The sequence below is a fragment of the Pleurodeles waltl genome, chromosome 1_2, assembly GCF_031143425.1.
Source record: "Pleurodeles waltl isolate 20211129_DDA chromosome 1_2, aPleWal1.hap1.20221129, whole genome shotgun sequence".
Taxonomy (NCBI): domain Eukaryota; kingdom Metazoa; phylum Chordata; class Amphibia; order Caudata; family Salamandridae; genus Pleurodeles; species Pleurodeles waltl.
Window position 1 is genome coordinate 386,935,302 of NC_090437.1, and position 19,714 is coordinate 386,955,015.

A 19,714-nucleotide genomic window follows, 5' to 3' on the forward strand; every position below is an offset into this window, starting at 1 on the left:
AACTCTCCAAGGGCTTGATTTAGAGCTTGCCTCCTGTTGTTTGAAGTCTCAGGGACAGCAAAGACTTCTCTTGGCTAGCATTTGGACTCTCTGGAGAGACTCCTACTCTGCCAATGGTGCCCATCCAGTTCCTTGGAGCCTGAAAGAAGAAGCTGGCAGCCCAAGAGTGAGAAATCCACGCACAGACCACTGTGCGGGGAAAAGATCAATGTGGCTCTAATCTGAGGCTGAAAAATCGACACTTGCCTGCAAAGCGACCGGAAGATCGATGCTCGTGGCTGGAGAAACGGCGCGCAGTATTGCTGATGGATGCTGGTGAGATCGCAACCCGCGCTGCGTGGTTTTCAGACCATCGTGCAGCTGAATTTCTGATGCAAACACCGCTGGGCATATAAAAACAGCGCAAGGCCTGCCCTGACCCGAGAGTGCTGACCGGATCGAGGCATCACTCTCCTGCGGAGAGAAGAAACGACGCACGCCTACTCGACTAAAGGAGAAACAAAGCTAGGTCTCGCTCGTGAGTGAAATCGACGCATCGCAAACCCTTTTGATGCACACTCGCCTGTGCGGGGTCATTTTTGATGCACCCAAGGTACGTTTTCATGCTAACAGCGATAGAGTTATTTTTAAAATTACATGAAGACTCTTTTTGGTTTTTAATTGATAACTTTACTTGTGTATTGTGGATTTTTGTCGTTTTGGTCTTGTTATGGTTAGATAAATATTTTCTATTTTTCGAAACCTGTATGGTGTCATTTTGTAGTGTTTTCATTAAGTTACTGTGTGTGTTGGTACAAATACTTTACACCTAGCACTCTGAAGTTAAGCCTACTGCTCGTGCCAAGCTACCAAGGGGGTTAGCTGAGGGTGATTCTCTTTTACCCTGACTAGAGTGAGGGTCCTTGCTTGGACAGGGGGTAACCTGACTGCCAACCAAAGACCTAATTTCTAACAGAAACCTCCTGGTTCCAATGACCGAGGGGAATCATATTGCAGAGAGGTGCCAGAAGAGGCATTGGGTCTTTCATGGTATGTAGTGGGTAGTCAACTGTTGGGATAGATCTGTGTGCGGGATATAGAACTTCCACTTCAGTCAGGTCTAGATGCTCATAGGCTTCTGCCCTTCCTCCTGGCCCAATGCAGGTGTTGTCTGAATTCACCAACTGTTCCTTCCTTGCAATGGGTTCCTCCTTCTTCATATATGCTAAGGAATTCCTGTCTAGCCAACTACTTTCTGATGCCTCTTCTGATTAATTGTCAGGCTTCTCCAGGACATAATGGCCTAGATTCACTTAGAAAAGAAGTAACACAGTGCAGCAAACAAAAATTGTTGTGCTGCGTTGTATGAAAGGAAGAGAGGAGGACAGTGCAGTATCTACTAAGGGATGGTCTTGTTGCTCTCTTCCCTAGCAATGATGCCCTATTGGCTGTCTTGTGCCACACACACATCCATGCACCATAGTGTATGATGTCAAGCAATTTTGAAAACGTTTCTCAAACATTATGCCTGTCATGATCTCTAGCCAGAGTGCCCATCAAGGCCAAGGAATATCTGCCTGAGAAAGCATTTTATTGATACAGAGGATGGGGCAAAGGTATACACCAAGAAAAAAACAGATGTAAACAGGGGAAATCACGGTGACAGGAGAGAGAAGGCAAAGCAACCTTAAAGTAAACAAGTGGGGAACTGTACAATTAATGAGCAAACAGACTGTGCTACTACTAGGGTAGTGCACTCAAATAAGGCTCAGAACTTCTGACAGCACTGTCTCTGTGCAGATTACTCTTACTGAGAGTTACCTTGTAAATTACACAGAAAGGAGGCAGCAGAAGTGACTCTGTATCTAGACCCTATGGCAGAAACAAAGATTATACTTAGCAAGAGACAAACCTGTATGGAGTCTAGCAGGAGACACAGTGGTGATTCTGAAGTAAATAGAAGTGTCACACTGTCATAGTTAAGGCACATAAGAATAAATTTAAGAAAAGACAAAAGATGTGGCAGGATCTGCCTCCTGGCAACCAAGAGCCAACCTCTATACAAAGGAATACACCTATACACAGGTGGGGACAAAATAGCACATTTACCACACACTATTGCCCAAGAGGTTAATGCAGAGCGAGCACTAGAAAATAACCTGGGAGCAGTAGCAAATAGTCAGGAGCAGGGCATTCAAGAAAAATCTAGAGAAAAATGGGCAAGTCAACCAAAGGATTCTAGGACTATAACATGGGACTAGACCATCAAAGGAACTAGAGACTGCAGGTGAATCACTGAGAAAGGGAACATAAACAAGTGGCAAAATATAGGGGTCTGAGGAGAAAATACAAGAGCTATGGTAGAAGCAAAAGGAAGCAATAGAATAAACAGAAGAGAGTAAAGCAATGCAGGGATGGGACAAATCTACAGCAAGCTGCACAGGAACAGGACACAGGCTTGTGCTGAAACAAGGCAGGAACTGGTCAGTAAAACAGACAAGAGGTCAGCTACACAGAGCATCAAGCTTCAATGCATGAGCAAAGATCTTCAGCAAATGGCAGCTTAGAAGCTGGTCCAGGCAGCAGCACAAGCCCGTTGGAGTCACATGACTGAGCAACACAACACTAGTCACAGGTGTGTGAAATTCCGATTTCTTATAAGTCCTGAGCAGAGAATCCAGTGCTGAGGAACAGCAGGACTACTTCCATAGAAATTAATGCAGAGTAGCTCCTGGGGCTTATTGAATTCTTGTCAGTGCCTTATGGAACCTGAAGTCCATGGAAGCAAATGTAGACTTTTCGATTCGTACAAGACTGAAATGGTAAGCAGGTAGAAACCATATGTGACTTTGGAAGAGTTTTAGTGGTAATTTCCATGCTGAAGTTGGTACATGTACAGCAAAAAAATGGAATTATAACAATGCTTGCCTCAAAGAGGGGTAATTTTTTAGGGCAAAGCTCATCTACCATTTTTAGTAGACAGCACTTTTCATCAAAAAATGCTGGATGATTGCACGGGAGCACCCATGGATTATACATGGATTCCCCCTCGATGCAAAGTAATTTTGAGTTACTTTAGGGCTACTTTGTATTGGATAGCAAATAGTTTTTCAAGACTTTGCTCCTCAATCTTTTTCATGTCCCCTACAGGCACTTGTTAATTTAGGCCATTAGTTTTCCTCAAAAGTAGTAAATGTAATGTACTGTTAATTAAGATCAGGATATACAAAAAGAGATGGAAATAATTAATCCAATTCTGGTTTACCTATTTAAGACTGTTTTAGATGTCTTCCAGAGCCCACACCATCCATATAAAAGTAATATACAGAGAATGGTGCTTTGATTATTTCCTCTTTATTCCCATGCCTGTATGAAATTAGCTATCAGCTAATAGGTGTATTAGTCTGCATAAGGAGTAGTTCAATAGCAATTCATGGATGTAGATTTAGGCCTGGAACTCCCTCCCCACCCACCTCTGCAAAACCAAAGACCTCCTGCTCTTCAGAAAAAAACCTCAAAACATGGCTGTTCGAACAGTGACCCTCCGCCCCCCCCCCACCAAGTGCCTTGAGACCCTCACGGGTGAGTAGCGCACTATATAATTTTTTTAAATTGATTTTGATTGATTAATTGGAAGATGAAGCTTTCAAGCTTTGTAAAAGGGGTACATTGAGCTCATTGATGCTCATGTAGGATGCTGCATTTGTTTGCTCTTGAGCACGAGACAAGCAGTATCCACATACTTGCAGAGTGATTCCTGGTCTTCTTAGAGCATCATTCCACTGGAGACCTGTTGGAGTTCTAAATCTCCAGTCTGAGCACCATATTTTTATGGGTGCACTAAATCAGGAAGATTGGGTGTGCTGGAAATTGAAAGGTGTTGCTGACCGTTTGCATGTTCTTTTCCATCTGCATTCAGTGACCACCCGTCCAGCACAACCAGCACATGTGTGATGTGCAACCTGGAAAATCCTGGGGCAGGGTCGTAAGTGGCCCCAATCTCACCACTAGCAATACTGAAGAGCTTGTGCTGCTCAGAGAGTGGATCCAAGTCTAGAGGGCCCACAAACAGGGCAGCAAGCCTTGGGCATCCAGGGTCTGGAGAGGTTATCTAAAAAAGACATGAATTTGGGTGTGCTGCAACCTGCAGAAGTGGCAGCAGTGGTGCTCTCTATCCTCTCGTACAATTCCAAGCACAGGATGCATCTCAGTAGAGCACAGGGCATAGAGTAGCAGCACCATGAACTCTGATCTCTCTGCCATTGCATTGTGGCTCACAATGGGTATCGATCTGCTACACTGTGAGGTAAGCGAATGTCATGCCTTCTTCAACCCGGGCTTGGAGAAGACATACTGATGGTTGGCTGTAGCTAGAACTGCAGCAATGCGAGGGAGTGACTTCCTTCCTTAAATTTGGGAGGATGGGATATCCGTCACCGTTGTGACGGAGTAACTCCTCTGCCTATATCAAAATCATGCCCTTAGTCTCAAGCCCAATGCACTGTTGGAAAAGGTAGAGTTCGGCCAAGTGCCAATATAGCTTTAAAAGGTGCTATGTTTTGACATTTTCCATTAAGGAAAGAGCAGGAGCTCCAAGGAGACAAGTAACGAAAGGACCTGTGTAAAGTCAGGAGATTTGTACCCAGCATTGGGGAAAAACACCATAAAAGGACCCCATGTACTTAGGTCTGTGTAGATATTCCCCAATTAAGGGAAAAATCTAATAATTTCCAGATTTTCTCATTGCAACAAAATCTGGAAAACTCATGATGATGGCTTAAAAGAGGACAGTCACCTACACTGGAACAGAGTAAAGAGACCTATGTAAGGACAGTCACCTGGGGTAGACTGGCAGAGTGGGCAGGTTGTGTGGGTGTAAATGGAACGGATAAAATGGCAGCTCTACATGGACAGGGAGTGAAGGTATAATAAAACAAGCAAAGAGCTGACAGCTGTACAAAGGGACAGACAGGGAAGGCGGGTGAACAGGGAATTTATATGTAGAGGAATCAGCCTCCAGTTGTTAGCACTCCATAGTTAGGGCCGTATTTATGGCAAAGTGGTGCAGTGCAGCACAGTGTCACCCTGCTGAACAGCACTGCGCTGCATTACTGGAAAAGGGCAGGAATGTGCTGTAGTTAAGGATTATGGCACATTTCTGTCCTTTCACCTAGCGCTGGAGCACAATGGGCTGCTTAGCACCAATGCAGGCACCTTTGCATGCAGTATTGTTTTTGTGCAGGAAGGGGCATCTTCCTGCACAAAAAAATCCTTAGAGCATATTCCTCTACCGATATGTGTTGCAGAATGCAACACACATAGAAAGAGGAAGTAACGAGGAGAAATAAAGGTATTTCCCCTCGTTAGTTATGCATCTCCTGGGGATGGGTATCGTTTTGGCACATTCCCAGGTTTACCAGGTTTGTTAAATTTGGGAATGCATAAAAAACATGGAAGATGCATGGGAACACCCATATAATTCCCATCGCTTTACATGGCTTCAAAAATCGGACTTGGAGGTTTGGGTCACACATCTACCACGTTGCATGGTGCAAGCATGACACAAACCTCTCTTACAAATGCCTCTTAGGCCCTGATTTATACTTTTTGACACAAACCTGCGTTAGCGCACGTTTTCCCAAATAAAAATACTGCCGGCTAGTGCCATTCCTGGACGCCAGTCAGGCGTCATATTTAAGCTATGACACTAGCTAGCGGTAAGGCCCAGTTAGCGTCAAAATTATTGACGCTAACCGGGTGGGGGAGGCTTAGGGGAAACTGGAGTTTGTGTGTGAAAGAATGGCGCTTGTCTGGTTAAAGTAAAAAAAATGACTCTAACCTGATTAGCGTAATTATTTCCACGCACAACCCCCATGGACCAGACTCCTGCCTAAGTAAAGACCATGGCCATTGGGCACAGTGTTAGGCCCCCCATGGCACTTTGAAAAAAAATATTTAAAAACTTACCTGGACTTAGCTGGGATGGGTTTCCCCCATCCTTAGGTGTCCTCCAGGTGTGGGTGTGGGTGGGTGGGGGTCTCCCTGGGGGCAGGGAAAGGCACCTGTGGGCTGTTTCCATGGTCTCTGACCATGGAAAAAGGCCCACAGGTCTCCTAACGCCTGCCCTGACTCAGGCGTTAAATAATGGCGCTAAGCAGGCTTAGAGCCATTAATTAAGGCCCTCCCCTTCCCGTGCATGATTTTTGCACAGGCTGATAAATAAGGCGCTAGGGCCTTTGAGTCATTTTTTGCCCGGGAACGCCTACCTTGCATCTCAGTGACAAAAGGTAGTTTTCTGCAGGCAGAAAATGACTTTAACTCCAATATTTTAGCCCTAGACATGTCTAGCGTCAAAATGTAAATATCGAGTTAAGTTTGCACCAGATTTACGTTACAAAAGATGACGCAAATATGGCGCAAACAGAGTATAAATATGCCCCTAAGTCTCTGCTTGCAGCAGAATCCCCAGTAGGAACTGCAGCGATCACTGTACAATGATCCCCCGGCCTCACCATCCGACCCTTGCCCTGCCCTTCCTTTGTCTTCCACACACTGCTCCTAACATCCCAATGCCCTGCCTTTTCCCCACACAATGTCCTTGCGGCGTTCATGCACGCAAACATAAATCTAGCATTCATTCATTAAATTAATCACCCACAGAAACATCTATCCGTTCACTCACACTTTCACTCACTCTTTCATTAAGTTAACTAACCACTCACCTATTCAGAGCCAAACTAATACACAGCCTCTTTCCCATACCTCTAGCCTCACTACCAAAGGCCCACCACCGTATGTATCCCTGCAACATTCACTTATACATTTATCAATACTCACAATATTCTATTCATACAATCACTGAATCTCTCACGCATCCTTTTACCCACCCACACAATCACTCATGTAAACAAAAAATGAAGAAGCACTTTCACTTATAATCCAAACTCATTGGCTCAGTTATCTTTTTGCCCAAATTGGGCGGTCTAGTTGGTATTAATGTGTCACGCCATTTCAGATTTGTTTGCAAAGTGTGACAGTATTGTGCATGTGGATGCCTAATTAATTGTAAATTCAAAATATATTGATATATTTGCTAATTTGCTACCTATTTTTGCACACTGCAAAACACAAAAATAGCTGCTCTTACCCAAAATTTACAACCAAGACATATTTGTACTTTCATGACACCTACCTTAAACACCGTCAAATGAACACAAGAGTGATGTATTGGCAAGTAATATAAAAGCATAGATTTTCCTCATAGTAAAATCCAGCAGAACTGAGTAGCTGATATTTCTTAACCTCCTACTGGGAAAACCAGAAAAGTCCAAAATACATAATTTCAGAATGATCTTCTTTATTCTACTATGGTACAGTTCACACGTATTTCGTTTACAAGCCATCTCTCGCAATAGTATTACAAATAATGAAACCTTATCCTGATGCAATATGACTTTGTAAGAGAGACAGGCATCTGGTTCGATGGATCTTTGTTCATAGTCTGCACATTTTCATAATTAAAGGCTTCAGGCATCAGAGTAACTACAGACCCTGCGTGAACTATTTTGGGGTTATTGCACGCCAGGGTCTTTGAATTGCACTGACAGCTGAAGAAAACCTTTCAGTTTGCCAACTCCATGGAGGACAAAGCAGCATCGTTCCAACAAATGGTAACCTGTAAGAAAAACAAAACGTGCTGCGTGCATCCCATAGTTTTTTTCTCACATTTTGATCCTATTGTGCTTGGCAAAGAGTCAAAATAAACGTTGTTTCTTCATTGCCGCTTGCTGTACTCAATTTTCTTTAGTGTGCAAATGATATAGATGGATTCGAATGCATGTAGTTGTGACAGCGGTTTGCCTTTTTTTTTAAAGGAAGTTTGCATGCCCCCCGTGACCCCTATTTTGAAACATGCATGTGTTGCAGTTTCTGTATGGTACCACGTTTACAGTTTACATTTCTTTTTTGTGCTGCGGATTGTCATTGTTGCCTACTCTTTCTGAATTGTATTTTTCTAATGGTGAAGGTTTAGAAGGGGGGCAAATCTTGCTACATTCTCATGCAACCTGGCAATATTTTTGACCCAAAGTTTTGTTCGCTATAAACAAAAAGATAGGCAGTCTATTGAGTCAAAATAGTATGCCATTTTGAGGCAGGCACAACGTTAGAGAAAAGTTATCTTTGCTCACATTTTTGCAACTGTGCATGCGTGCCATATTGTACAGAACACATACAATCTTGGAACATGTAAGTGTATTTTTTTAGGACTGTTAGGGTATCTTTTCACTAAAAACCTACGCCAGACCTCATGCTCATCCCTTGAATTATGGTGCAAGGGTGTATTCATGGCGCAAGACAGCGTAAAAATCATCAACGCTTGTGGTGAAAGATACAGACCTTAACCAGTCTGGCAGTTAGTAACCAACAGATCATCCACTACTAGGAAGAAAACGAGGGGAAATGGACAGGATACATCCACCTGTGTGTGCTACCTATAAACAAACAAGTATTCTACATAGAAGCCAAGCAAAAAAATCTTTAGAAGGCAGGACGCTTGACCCTATATGATGGACGTGATTGCTTTTATGTTTGCTAGGCCCTCATCCACTCTATTAGTGACTTGATTCATCATTGGGTCTCATCCTGGTCCCTAAAAACCAGGATGGGCTTGACCATATTCCAAGGATCACTTTGGATAGTTTCTTGCCAGAGTCTTTAAATGAAAAGAGCACCCAGGTATCCCTTCATTAGTGGTAAATTGGGCGTGTTGGAGATAATGGTCCTACACACTCACTATGCGGAGTTGACATGTTTCAGCCCTATCCTTTATGGTCCATGGGGTCCCGGGTTTTCATCATGACTTATACAGTGCAATGCCCCAGAGTCAATGTCTCATGCAAGTCAATCAGTTCAGCCTAACTAGAGTCAGTCAAGGGAAGACAGGGTATGATTAGGTAAGGTAGGTGGCATGGTGCCTTTGATGAATGTGTGAGTAGAAGGGCATGCCCCCCACTCCTCCTACACAACATACTTGTCCCTATAATTTAAGGACCTAAGACAACAAAGTCATTGAAGAAGGGCTCAAGGGCCCGTATATGTTGCATGTTTCATGGTTAAATAAGTTGTGTGTCTAATGACTGATCTAGTTAGGCTGAACTTATTCCCCGGTACCCTATAGGCCACGTAGTATCTCCTACCTACTAAAGGTTTTTTTGTATGGTTAGTGTGTAGGATACTTGTTAGTGTATCGAAAGTTACTGGCGTAAACATGTCCTCCTCTCACTTCCACGAAATCCAGCACAGCAACTTTGCTTGCTGTGCTGCATTGTGTGAAAATTGATTAGATCAAAGGCTCTTTGGCGATAGTTATGATGTGCATGTCAGTGTCACCTCTCCGAAGATATACTAATATTAATGCATTTCCTGTCTAAAGCCCCAATTACAAACAGTGCATGGTCAAAATTATTGCATGTTTTCGTGCATTAAAATTGACTGTCTGGATTTACAAACATTTCACACTGTACTTGCACCACAGAAGTGATACAAACCAGTGCAAAAATGTTTTTTTTTGTTTACTTTCTATTTCAAAACTTGTTTTGCGCTGAAAACTTGCCTTAAAGTAATGCATAGCAGCATAAAGTTCTGCTTTGCCTTACTCTGTGTCAGGGGGTGTTCCATGAGTGGTACATGGGCGTTTCAGTGCAACCACCCATGGTTTCGACAAAAAACTCTATCTACTAAAAATAGTTGACAGAGTTTTCCACCAAAAATTAACCCACTTTTAAGCAGGCCAAAAAAAGAAGACATTTTTTTTCATTTCTCCTAACTTTTCCTGTTTTGCGTGTGTGCTACACTGCACAGCACATATCCAAATTGGGAATAGTTTTAAAGTTTGTAAAGGTGCAGTATTGTGCACTGGAAGAGTATCCTTTCACTACAAAACTATCACTAAGCTCACCCAGCCACCTTTGTACTATGGTGCAAAGATGTGTGCGTCATGCTAGACAGCCTAACTGTGCACCAGCTCTAGGAAGAGAGGAGGATACTGCCATATCTAAGTAGATTTGGTGCTTTCCTGCTCTTTCCCTGTCACACAAGGCAATGCAGCAAACGTGGGTGCTGCACTGCATTGTGTGACAGTTTTGAAAATTTGGATTACATTTTTTTTACATGCTATTTTACGACATGTGGTATTGTTGGGTGAAACATTGTTTTTCTGGACACAGCATTATTAATACAAGTACGAATATCACATTCTATAATATGACATATAGAAAAATAAAATACTTTTATGACAAGTAGTTTGCCATGCAGACACACTTGGGGAATAAGCACCAAGGCCCATAATTATGACCTTAGACGTGCTGTACTTTCACCACGCAACATGGTGTATGCGCAATGCAACTCAAAAGTTAGGTTTATGAAGCCACCCAAGCTCACCTTGCGTGGCCCTGAGTGGCTTCATAAATCTCGAGTAAATCAACGAAGCGCAAATCATTTCATTGATTTACTCTGTGGCAGGGTTGTGTTCCATGGCTGTTGGAGGGTGTTCCCAATGCAACATCCATGGATTTTGATGCATTCCCAGGTTTACCAGAAGTGGTAGACATGAGAATGTGCCAGAAACCTATGCCTTCCCAGGTGAGGCTTAACAAGTACATATATCTTTATTTCTCCTTGTTTTTTCAGTTTTGTATGTGTACTGCAGCACGCAAAGAAAGAGGAAAAAGTGCAAGAGTGCTTGCATTGGCGCTAGGCAGACCATTGTGCATTAGCTCTGTGAAAAATTCAGGAATGTCGGCATTGAGATAAATATGGTGCATTCCTACCCTTTCCCTCTGGTGCAGCAAGGTGGCTTTCAGCTCTGCACCACTTGCCCATAAATATGGCCCCAATTGTTCATACAAGACAATAATCCTTTAGCCACAACTTTAGTGCAATACTTGTGTGTCAGATGGCACAGCTGGAATTTTTGCAGTGAATTTTGTTACTTTTAATGGGTAATCAAGATGGTCATCAGGTAAAATCTTAAGCGGCAAAAGTATGAAAATACCCATGGTGCTATATTAACTGGCAACCAGAAAAAACAAGGTGGGAACAGAAAATTCCCATATTATTTGTAAGATGTTGGAAACCAGACTACTAGTTGAGGGGGATGGCAATACCTTACTCAAGCAGCAACCACCATCTCTATCACAGTGAAACACTAGCAAACCCCAAATCAACCTGTGCTTAGCCACCGGTGTCTTGGCACAAAAGCAGTCAGGCTTAACTTAGATACAATGAGTACAGTATTTGTACAGCACTAGAGCAAAAACACAACATGAGAAAAAGCCCACAATAATTTTGAAGAATATAATAAAATTTAATAAATGATATGACACTAAAAGAACACAAATTCAATCAGTAGAACCAGAGATGTATATTTATTTAAGTGCAAATAGTGGCTAGAAGCACAAAGCACCTGTTGGAAAATGGGTTATTGGTAGGGCAGGTAGGTACCTACACCTAGCAACAAGCCACTAACCTCCACATAGGTACAGTTAGGTCTCAGTAAATTAATCCCAGCTCAACCCTTGGTAGCTTGGCAACGAGCGTCAAGGCTTAACTTAGGAGACAAAGTGTAAAGCATTCAAATATCACAAAACAGTAATTAAATAAAACACAGGAAACAGTTTAAAAATCCAAAACCAATTTATAAAAATAGCTTATATTTTTATCTTTACAATGACACAAAAACGATTAAAATCGGTTCAGGGGAACCGGAGATATGAATTTTTAAAGTATTATTATTTTCTAGCGCTTAGAAACAAAAAGCGCCAATCGGGTCATCTGGTTGCACCAGGACCGGGGCAAAGTCAAACTTTCAGGCCGACCGCGATGGAGCCCTGCTCGGCTACAAGTCGCGGGAGGCCTTGGTTAAAAAGTTACCTTCTGACTTAGTCTCTTTTTTGATGTTTTTCTTCTCCGGGACGAACCTGCCAGTTGAATCCGACCTCCTGGAGCCCTTGTCCGGATACGCGAAGTCGGTTTCGTCGGTGGTGATTTTTACCTTCGGACTTAGTCGTTTTTTCGAGATGAAAATCCTTCGACCGGGGTAAACCTGGATCTTGATCCGACGTCCGTGGAGCCCTTCTCGGATACGATGGCTGGGAGGTCCCGGTCAACTTTTTACCTTCGGACTTAGTCTCTTTTTTGGATGTTTTTCTTTACCGGGACGAACCACGAAGTCAGGCCGGGTCGCGGTTGAGGCAAGCCGGCTAGAATTTCCGCGTCGGGTCGGTCACTTTATGGAGCTTTTTAAAAAAAATTCTCCAATCTTTTCCAAACTTCTGGGGCTTCACCCAGATGTTCTTTTAAGTTTCTTTTGGGGTCCACAGCTCACCCCAAGGGTCCAGAAGTTCTGTGATGGTCCTTGGGGGGTGCGGACTTCAACTCCCAGAATGCACCTGGCGCAAACTCCTTTTTGGCCACTGGACAGCGGTCAGCTGGTCGCTTTCTTCAGGAGTTGGTGCAGGGGACTCTGGTTTAGCAATTTTTCACCTGTAGCAAACAGGGAGTCCCTCCTTGAACCAGTTGAAGCCAGGCAAAGTCCTTCTTGTGGTGAAGCCCAAGTGTGCAGCTGGTGCAGTCTTTCTGAGTGCAGGGTCCAGGTGCAGGCCAGGGGTCCAGCAGGGCAGTCCTTCTTCTCCTTGTAGTTCCTTCTTCTTGAAATTTGGTGGGGATCTGAGGTGTGGGGGCAGGTCTGCCAGTTTTATCCTTGCTCCTGGGTGAAAAGCAGGGGGGCCCTGGTTCTCCAATCAGGGACAGGGTCGTCCCCCTGTGATGACCACTTCCTGGGAAGTGTGGCAAAAATCCATCCCAGAAGGCAACAGTCTCTAAAAATCCAACATGGATGAATCTGATTTTTGGAGGTTACATCTGGCTGAGCCCACCCACTGGTGTGGCTAAAAATCATAAACACACCCCTCTCCTGCCCTCTCCTAATCTAATCAAGGGGGCACCTAATTGTCTGGGGTTGCAGGATGTGGGGGTGTTGCTGGGTGCTGCAAATGTCCTTCTCTGCCTTTGAAGACCAGTTTGGCAGCCCTCCCCCTTCCTGCCTCACCATCTGCTGAGGGGAGATTCAATCCCCCAAGCACATTCCTTTGTGTGAAGCCTGGCCACTTCACACCTAATCAAGGCAGCCTGGCAGAAGCTGCTGCAGGCTGGCCAATCAGAGCACAGCAGCAAAAACAATGCAGAGCTGAAATTGGCAACTTTTTAGGTAAAGTCTAAACTTTTTACCTGGACAAGTTCTATTAAATCCAACAACTGGAAGTTGTGGGATTTATTACAACAATCAATTTGATACCAAATTCTTGGTATGTAACATTTAAGGAGACTTTAAAATTTAAAATAAAGTCTGCCCATTCTAGCCTATGAAGGCCATTTACTTCAATGAGGGAAAAACGAATGTGGCTGTTTTTACCTCACCAGGGCTTATAAATCTATTTTTATAAAGTCCCTGCTTATAGTTACATGGCACCCAGCCCTAGGGGCACATAGGGCACACCTTAGGGGTGACGTATATGTAAAAATAAGGTAGTTTAAGACTTTGGAAGTACCTTTAATTCCAAAGTCGAATTTGCATATAACTTTAATTTAAAAGCAGCCAGCAATGCAGGCTTGCTTTTAAAATGACACTGGGCACCTCAGCAGTGCACCTAGGTGTGCACCACCTATGCTGTGGTCCCTAAACCTACATGCCCTACCATATACTAGGGACTTATAGGTAGGTTAACTTAGCCAATTATAATTAGCCTAATTTGCATATCCATTTTACACAGAGCACTGGCCCTGGGACTGGTAAGCAGTACCCAGGGCACAGCCAAGAGTCAGTAACCACCAGTACCTATCCAGAAAGAGTGGGGGTGATCAGGCAAAAAAAAAGGACTTTCCTACAGCACCAACTGTGGTTATCTAGTCATGCCAGACTGAGACAAAGTCACAAGTTCAAGCCAACCAGGAGGGCCGGATATAGGGATAAAAAATTAGGCCTGCTAATGCGAGATCCCACATAGAAGATGTGTTGTGGAGCCACAGTTCTAAGGAGCTGTGAAGCTGTAATGCGTGGTCCTGCAATGTCATCAAGGATGCTGTTAACGAGGGGCTTGCGATTAAAAGTCTGGCATCGAAGATGCTTTTTGCACCGCGGTTCTGCAGAAGTTGCAGAGAAGTGATGTGGAGCCTTATGTCGTCATCAAGGCTGCCATCAATGAGGGGCCTGTGAGGCAAAGTTCTGCGCAAAGATTCATTGCGCACTGCACTTCCAAAGACGCTGTGCGGCTGAGATGTGGAGTCCTGCATCATCGTCAAGGCTGCCGTGGACTAGGGGCTTGTGATTCAAAGGCCTGCATTGAGGATGTGTCAGACAGTGACAGATCCAATGAGACTGCAGGCTACAATGAAAACTCCTAAAGCAGGGAAATATTGAGCAGTTGTGGTTCTGACGCAGAGCTGCAAGGAGATGCGCCCCACTGCATCGGTTTTGCCCACAGGACCAGAGCTGGGTTGGCAGAACACCATCAGGCCTACTTCTATCAGTTATGCTTCTGATCAGGAGGCCTGCCAATTAGCCCTTGGCGTCACTCTGGTTGTCCTGGGATCAATCTGCAGGTCCAGTCCTTCTTGCTCAGGTAGCAGGGCAACAGGGGTAACAGAGTAGCAGTCCTTCTGGCAGAGCAGCACAGCAGTTGTTCGGAGTCTTCAGCAGGTCCCAAGATGTACTCAAGAGTTAGGTCAGAAGGTCCAATACTTATACCTGGTACCAGCTTTGAAGTAGTATAAGGTTCTGAGGTTGTTTGGAATTTACTGCATCCTTCCCTGGCCCCAGTTTGTCTGGGGTCACAAAAGACTACTGCCAAACCCTTTGTGACTGTACTTAAGCAGAGCTTTTGTGATGTGCAAGTGAGGTAAGTGACAGCTCCTTCCCCTTTTCAGAAATGGCCCATCCTGCCAACACATATTGATCCTTGATTTGCTGTCTGGGAGCTGTGCAGAAAGACCAACTGACAGCTATACCTACTCATTTGACCCAGTATACAGGCTGCTGTGACCAAATTGTTGGAACAAGAAAATGCCAACTTTCTGAAAGTGACATTTTCAGAACTGTGACTTAAAAATCAACATTACCCTTAATGGTGTGGGTACACTAGGATATCCCAAACCTCAATTACAGTAAGGTGCTGTGGCTTGCAACATTCAGACTGATATGGGTATATTCATTATATCCTTGAACATTAAGTTTGCAATAACCAATGCTTATTAAATGTCTCATTTAATATAACCAATGCTTGTTGATTATGCACATCGTATTCCACCTGCTCCAAGTGTAACTGCCAAAACATGTGGTCTTCACAATGTGATCTGTATTGAACATGTTCCACAATCAGGAGCATAATTGCTAATTTCCTTAACAAGGAACCAACTGCATTTCCACCTGCTCCAACTTTAAATGCCAAAACATGTGTTCTTCATACTATGATCTGTATTGAACATGTGCTACCTTCAGGAGAATAACTGGGGGGCAATCAAAATATAGTGATCAAGGAAGCAGACAAGGGGGGGAAACATTGTGATTCTAGATAGAGCGGATTACATTCAAGAAATAGATAGACAACTGGCTGATAGTAACGCATATCTGAAATTACAATGTAATCCCATTAAAATTATGGTTGACAAACTTGAGAAAATGTTACTTCTATGGTGCAATCAGGGTTTAATTTCTGATTTGGAATTCAAGTACATTTTCAATCCTTACCCTACATCACCGTGTATATACATGTTACCCAAATTTCATAAAAGTACCATCTCACCACCAGGTAGACCCATAATATCGGGAATAGGAGCGCCTACGGAAAGACTATCAGAGTTTATTGATAGCTATCTGCAGCCGGTTCTGAAAAATATCCCTTCATACTTACAAGATACGAAGGATGTTCTCCGTAAGCTAGAGGATGTGACCTGGACCTCAGATATGATGTTGGTCACTTTGGATGTATCCTCTTTATATACATGTATCCCCAAAGACAAGGGTTTACAGGCAATGCGGCATTTTTTGTCTGGAAGATCTGCATCCCATATGGAACACACTGAAATTATATTGTGCATGATTGAGTTTACATTGGAAAATAATGTATTTATACATGAAGGGCAATGGTTCAAACAAGCACAAGGAGTAGCCATGGGCTCACGGTTTTCTCCATCGTATGCAAATCTGTATATGGGTTTCTTCGAGGCAATACATGTTTGGAAGAAGGGCCCTTCTGTCCTTACTGATAATATTTTCTTTTGGGGAAGATATATTGATGTTTTCATGATCTGGACTGGATCTGAACAACTATTAGTGTGATTCTATGATTATGGTAACTGTAACATTTTCAATATACAAATGACGTATGAATTTAGTAAGAACAATGTCTGCTTTCTGGATTTAGACATATCTATTGTGGACAATAAGATCCATACGAAAGTGCATCGCAAACCAACAGCCTGTAATTCTGTATTACACGCTGAAAGTGCTCACCCTAAAAGCCAAATCTCAGCTATCCCGTTTGGGGAAATGACCAGGTTGAAAAGGAACTGTACTGATCCCAATGTATGCAATATAGAACTAAATAAATTGGAAGATAGGTTCTTACAGAGAGGTTATTCCAAACGTATCATCAAGACATCAAGAAAAAAGATTGATCAAGTCTGCAGAACCACTTTATTGGGCCAAAATACTAAAATGCGAGACAGCTCGTCATATAGAGCAGCGAACTTTTGTACGGCTTATAGTCAGAATAGTCATAATAGATACCGTATTTTATGCAAACATTGGAATATATTACAGACAAACAACACACTTGCTGCTCTACTTCCTAAGAAGCCAAAAATGATCCACAAAAGAGGTAAAACCATTAGAAATGAAGTTTGTAAGAGTTTTTTACCACCCATAATGGAATGCAAAGCAACATGGCTTTCCAATAAAACTACGGGCTTCTATAGGTGTAACTGTAACATGTGTGACATGGCACTGCATAAAACTTCTGAATTCAGTTACAATGGTAGTGATAAATACAAAATCTCTACTTTTATTAACTGTAACACGAAATTTGTGGTATACATATTGGAATGTATATGTGGCCAAATATATGCAGGCAGTACCATCAGGCCTTTAAAGGAACGAGTTCAGGAACATATTAGAGCCTTAAGAAATTATAATATAGCATCACCAGTAGTGCGACACGTTAATGATAAACATCCAGGAATTTAGGTCCCATTAGTTAAATATATGGGTATAAATCACATTCCGATGAACCCTAGGGGTGGCAATAGAACACTAGATTGGCGGAAAAATGAAGCGAAATGGATCATTACATTAAGAACTATCGAAATGGGAATGAATTTGGATGATGAACTGTACCACTTTCTTTAAATGTATCTGTTTGTTGTATCTTTGACAAGAACAATATGTATACAAATGACCAGTTGTATTCTTGTGATACATATTACACATCCTAACCCTCTGCATGTTGGAGAGACTTTTCACCATTCTCTTTGCATGTGCACTTTTAATACATCTTTGCATGCATTCGTGGCATGAATTGTGCTGTCACTAAAAGATATGATTGTTGGGAATATGAAGAATAGGGGAAGTTTATTCCTCTTGTTTGTAGTGGACCTAATTGGTAGGTTCTCACACAAATTGAGTTATACTGGTATATTGAAGGTACTATGAAAGATTTGGCCACATTGTTGACAACGGTGACTTATGGGTGAATAAAAGGATTTTTTTCCCACATGCTTTGTTATCTATGAATTTGTGTAGTGCGTGATTTGGAAGGGCTGTATTGGCAAAATTACAACTCAAAGATGTCCGCCGTGGCCACTTGAATACAATTATGGCCGCCGCGTCGCTTGTGACGTGTGGTAAAGTTTCCCTCTTTTTTTCTTTTTGATGTATTATTGCTTTCGAGCTGGAGCGCGTCATTTAAAAATGTTCACGTGAGGTTCGTTTTCATTATTCTCAAGTTCGGGTAGACAGAAGTGTTATATACAATGCTGGGGTGTAGCTCTCATAATTTGTTTTTACATGGTATGACTAGGAATTGTGGTTTGCGTGCCAGCTGAAGGTACTTCAACATAACAGCCATCGCTTCAAAATGGCCGCTGCGGGCAAACGCGACAGGCAAAAGTCCGTTCTTTGTGTCAATCAGTTTTTACAAACGCGGCAAGAATGCTCACGGGAGGCTCGCATTTGCTACCAGGAAGCCTGGAGACATACAGGAGGGGCTGAATTTTTTAATACTACGTCTGGATAAACCAGTTAACGCGACGTTGGTGAATTAGGGAAATTTAAAGATGGACTAGGAGGTAAGGCAACATTGGAGGCCTGACCCATTGTTGAATGTATTGGGAAGCGTGTTTAGCTTAAAGTAATGGACAAACGGAGTCCTGCTGGGATAATTGTTTTGCTCCTAGAAATCATGTGGATACTATTAAAAAATTTCTATATGGGCAAACTGTGGCTCTACACTAACGATATAAACTGAGGTTTTTGAAAAGGAACATTCCAATTGTTTGTTTTTCCTAGTTTGTTCCATGATATATGAAAGAAAGTGGTGACGTACAATATTGAGACCTAATCTGAAGAGCTTTAAGAGGCAGTTACCTTTGGTTGTAAACAGGTTAGTATGGGTGAAACTACTATTTATGTCCCCATACTCAAGAAAAATATTCGGCTAACAAAAGAAGGTTAATGGGGTTTTGCTCTTTCCCTTTTTTAGTTTATGATAGCTCTAAAGTGGGATATGAGCGTGACGGACGAGTAGGTGATCAAAGGTACAGATTTATCAGAAACCATTCTTTCACCATGGTGGAGTGTGGGGTTGCTTTCGATACAAAGTAACCTACTGTTTGCGAATTTCTCATGCACTTGGGTTCGCATGTTGTATGAAAAAAACATCTTTGTGGCCCTTGTGGCCTCTGTATATCTGATATTTGGAGATATGTGGAGCGTTGCATGTAACTCTTTCGGACAGTAAACAATACTTTGTCACAAAGGATACGTGGTGGTGGTTTTTCGTTGTTGTTATTTATTATTTATTAAAGTGTTACACTATAAGCACAGGCACGGCAGACAACAACGTGCCTCCAAGTATATGATCCATACCTCAGTTAGGCCGTCCCACCTGTTCTACTAATTGTACTTTTCCCGAACGTATGTCATCGATCAAGAATTATTACTTTCTCGGACCTGATCCTACCCAAAGCACCACCCAAAAGGGTAAGGGGGAGTTCTAATCATTGGACTTAAAATTTCAAAAATTCAAGAGGATGAGACCAAATAGAAAAAACCTATACAGCATAAAATAATATACTATTGATAAACATTTTCCCAATACATCCAAAAGTTGTCTTTTCTAGACAGGGGACCTCGTTGTTCCATTGTACATATTCGATTTACAGATGTTTGCCAGTCCAACGCACGGGGAGGAAGAGGATCAATCCATTTACAGCATATTTCTCGCCTAGCTAGAAGGATTAATATAAACAACAAATACTCCTGCTGTACTGACAATCTTTGGTACTTTGTACCCTGCTCCCAAACCCCAAACACCACTGTTGATAGATTTAAAACTAAGTTAACATTAAAGATTACCTTTAAGGTACTTCCTATATCCCCCCAATAATTCAACAACTTAGAACA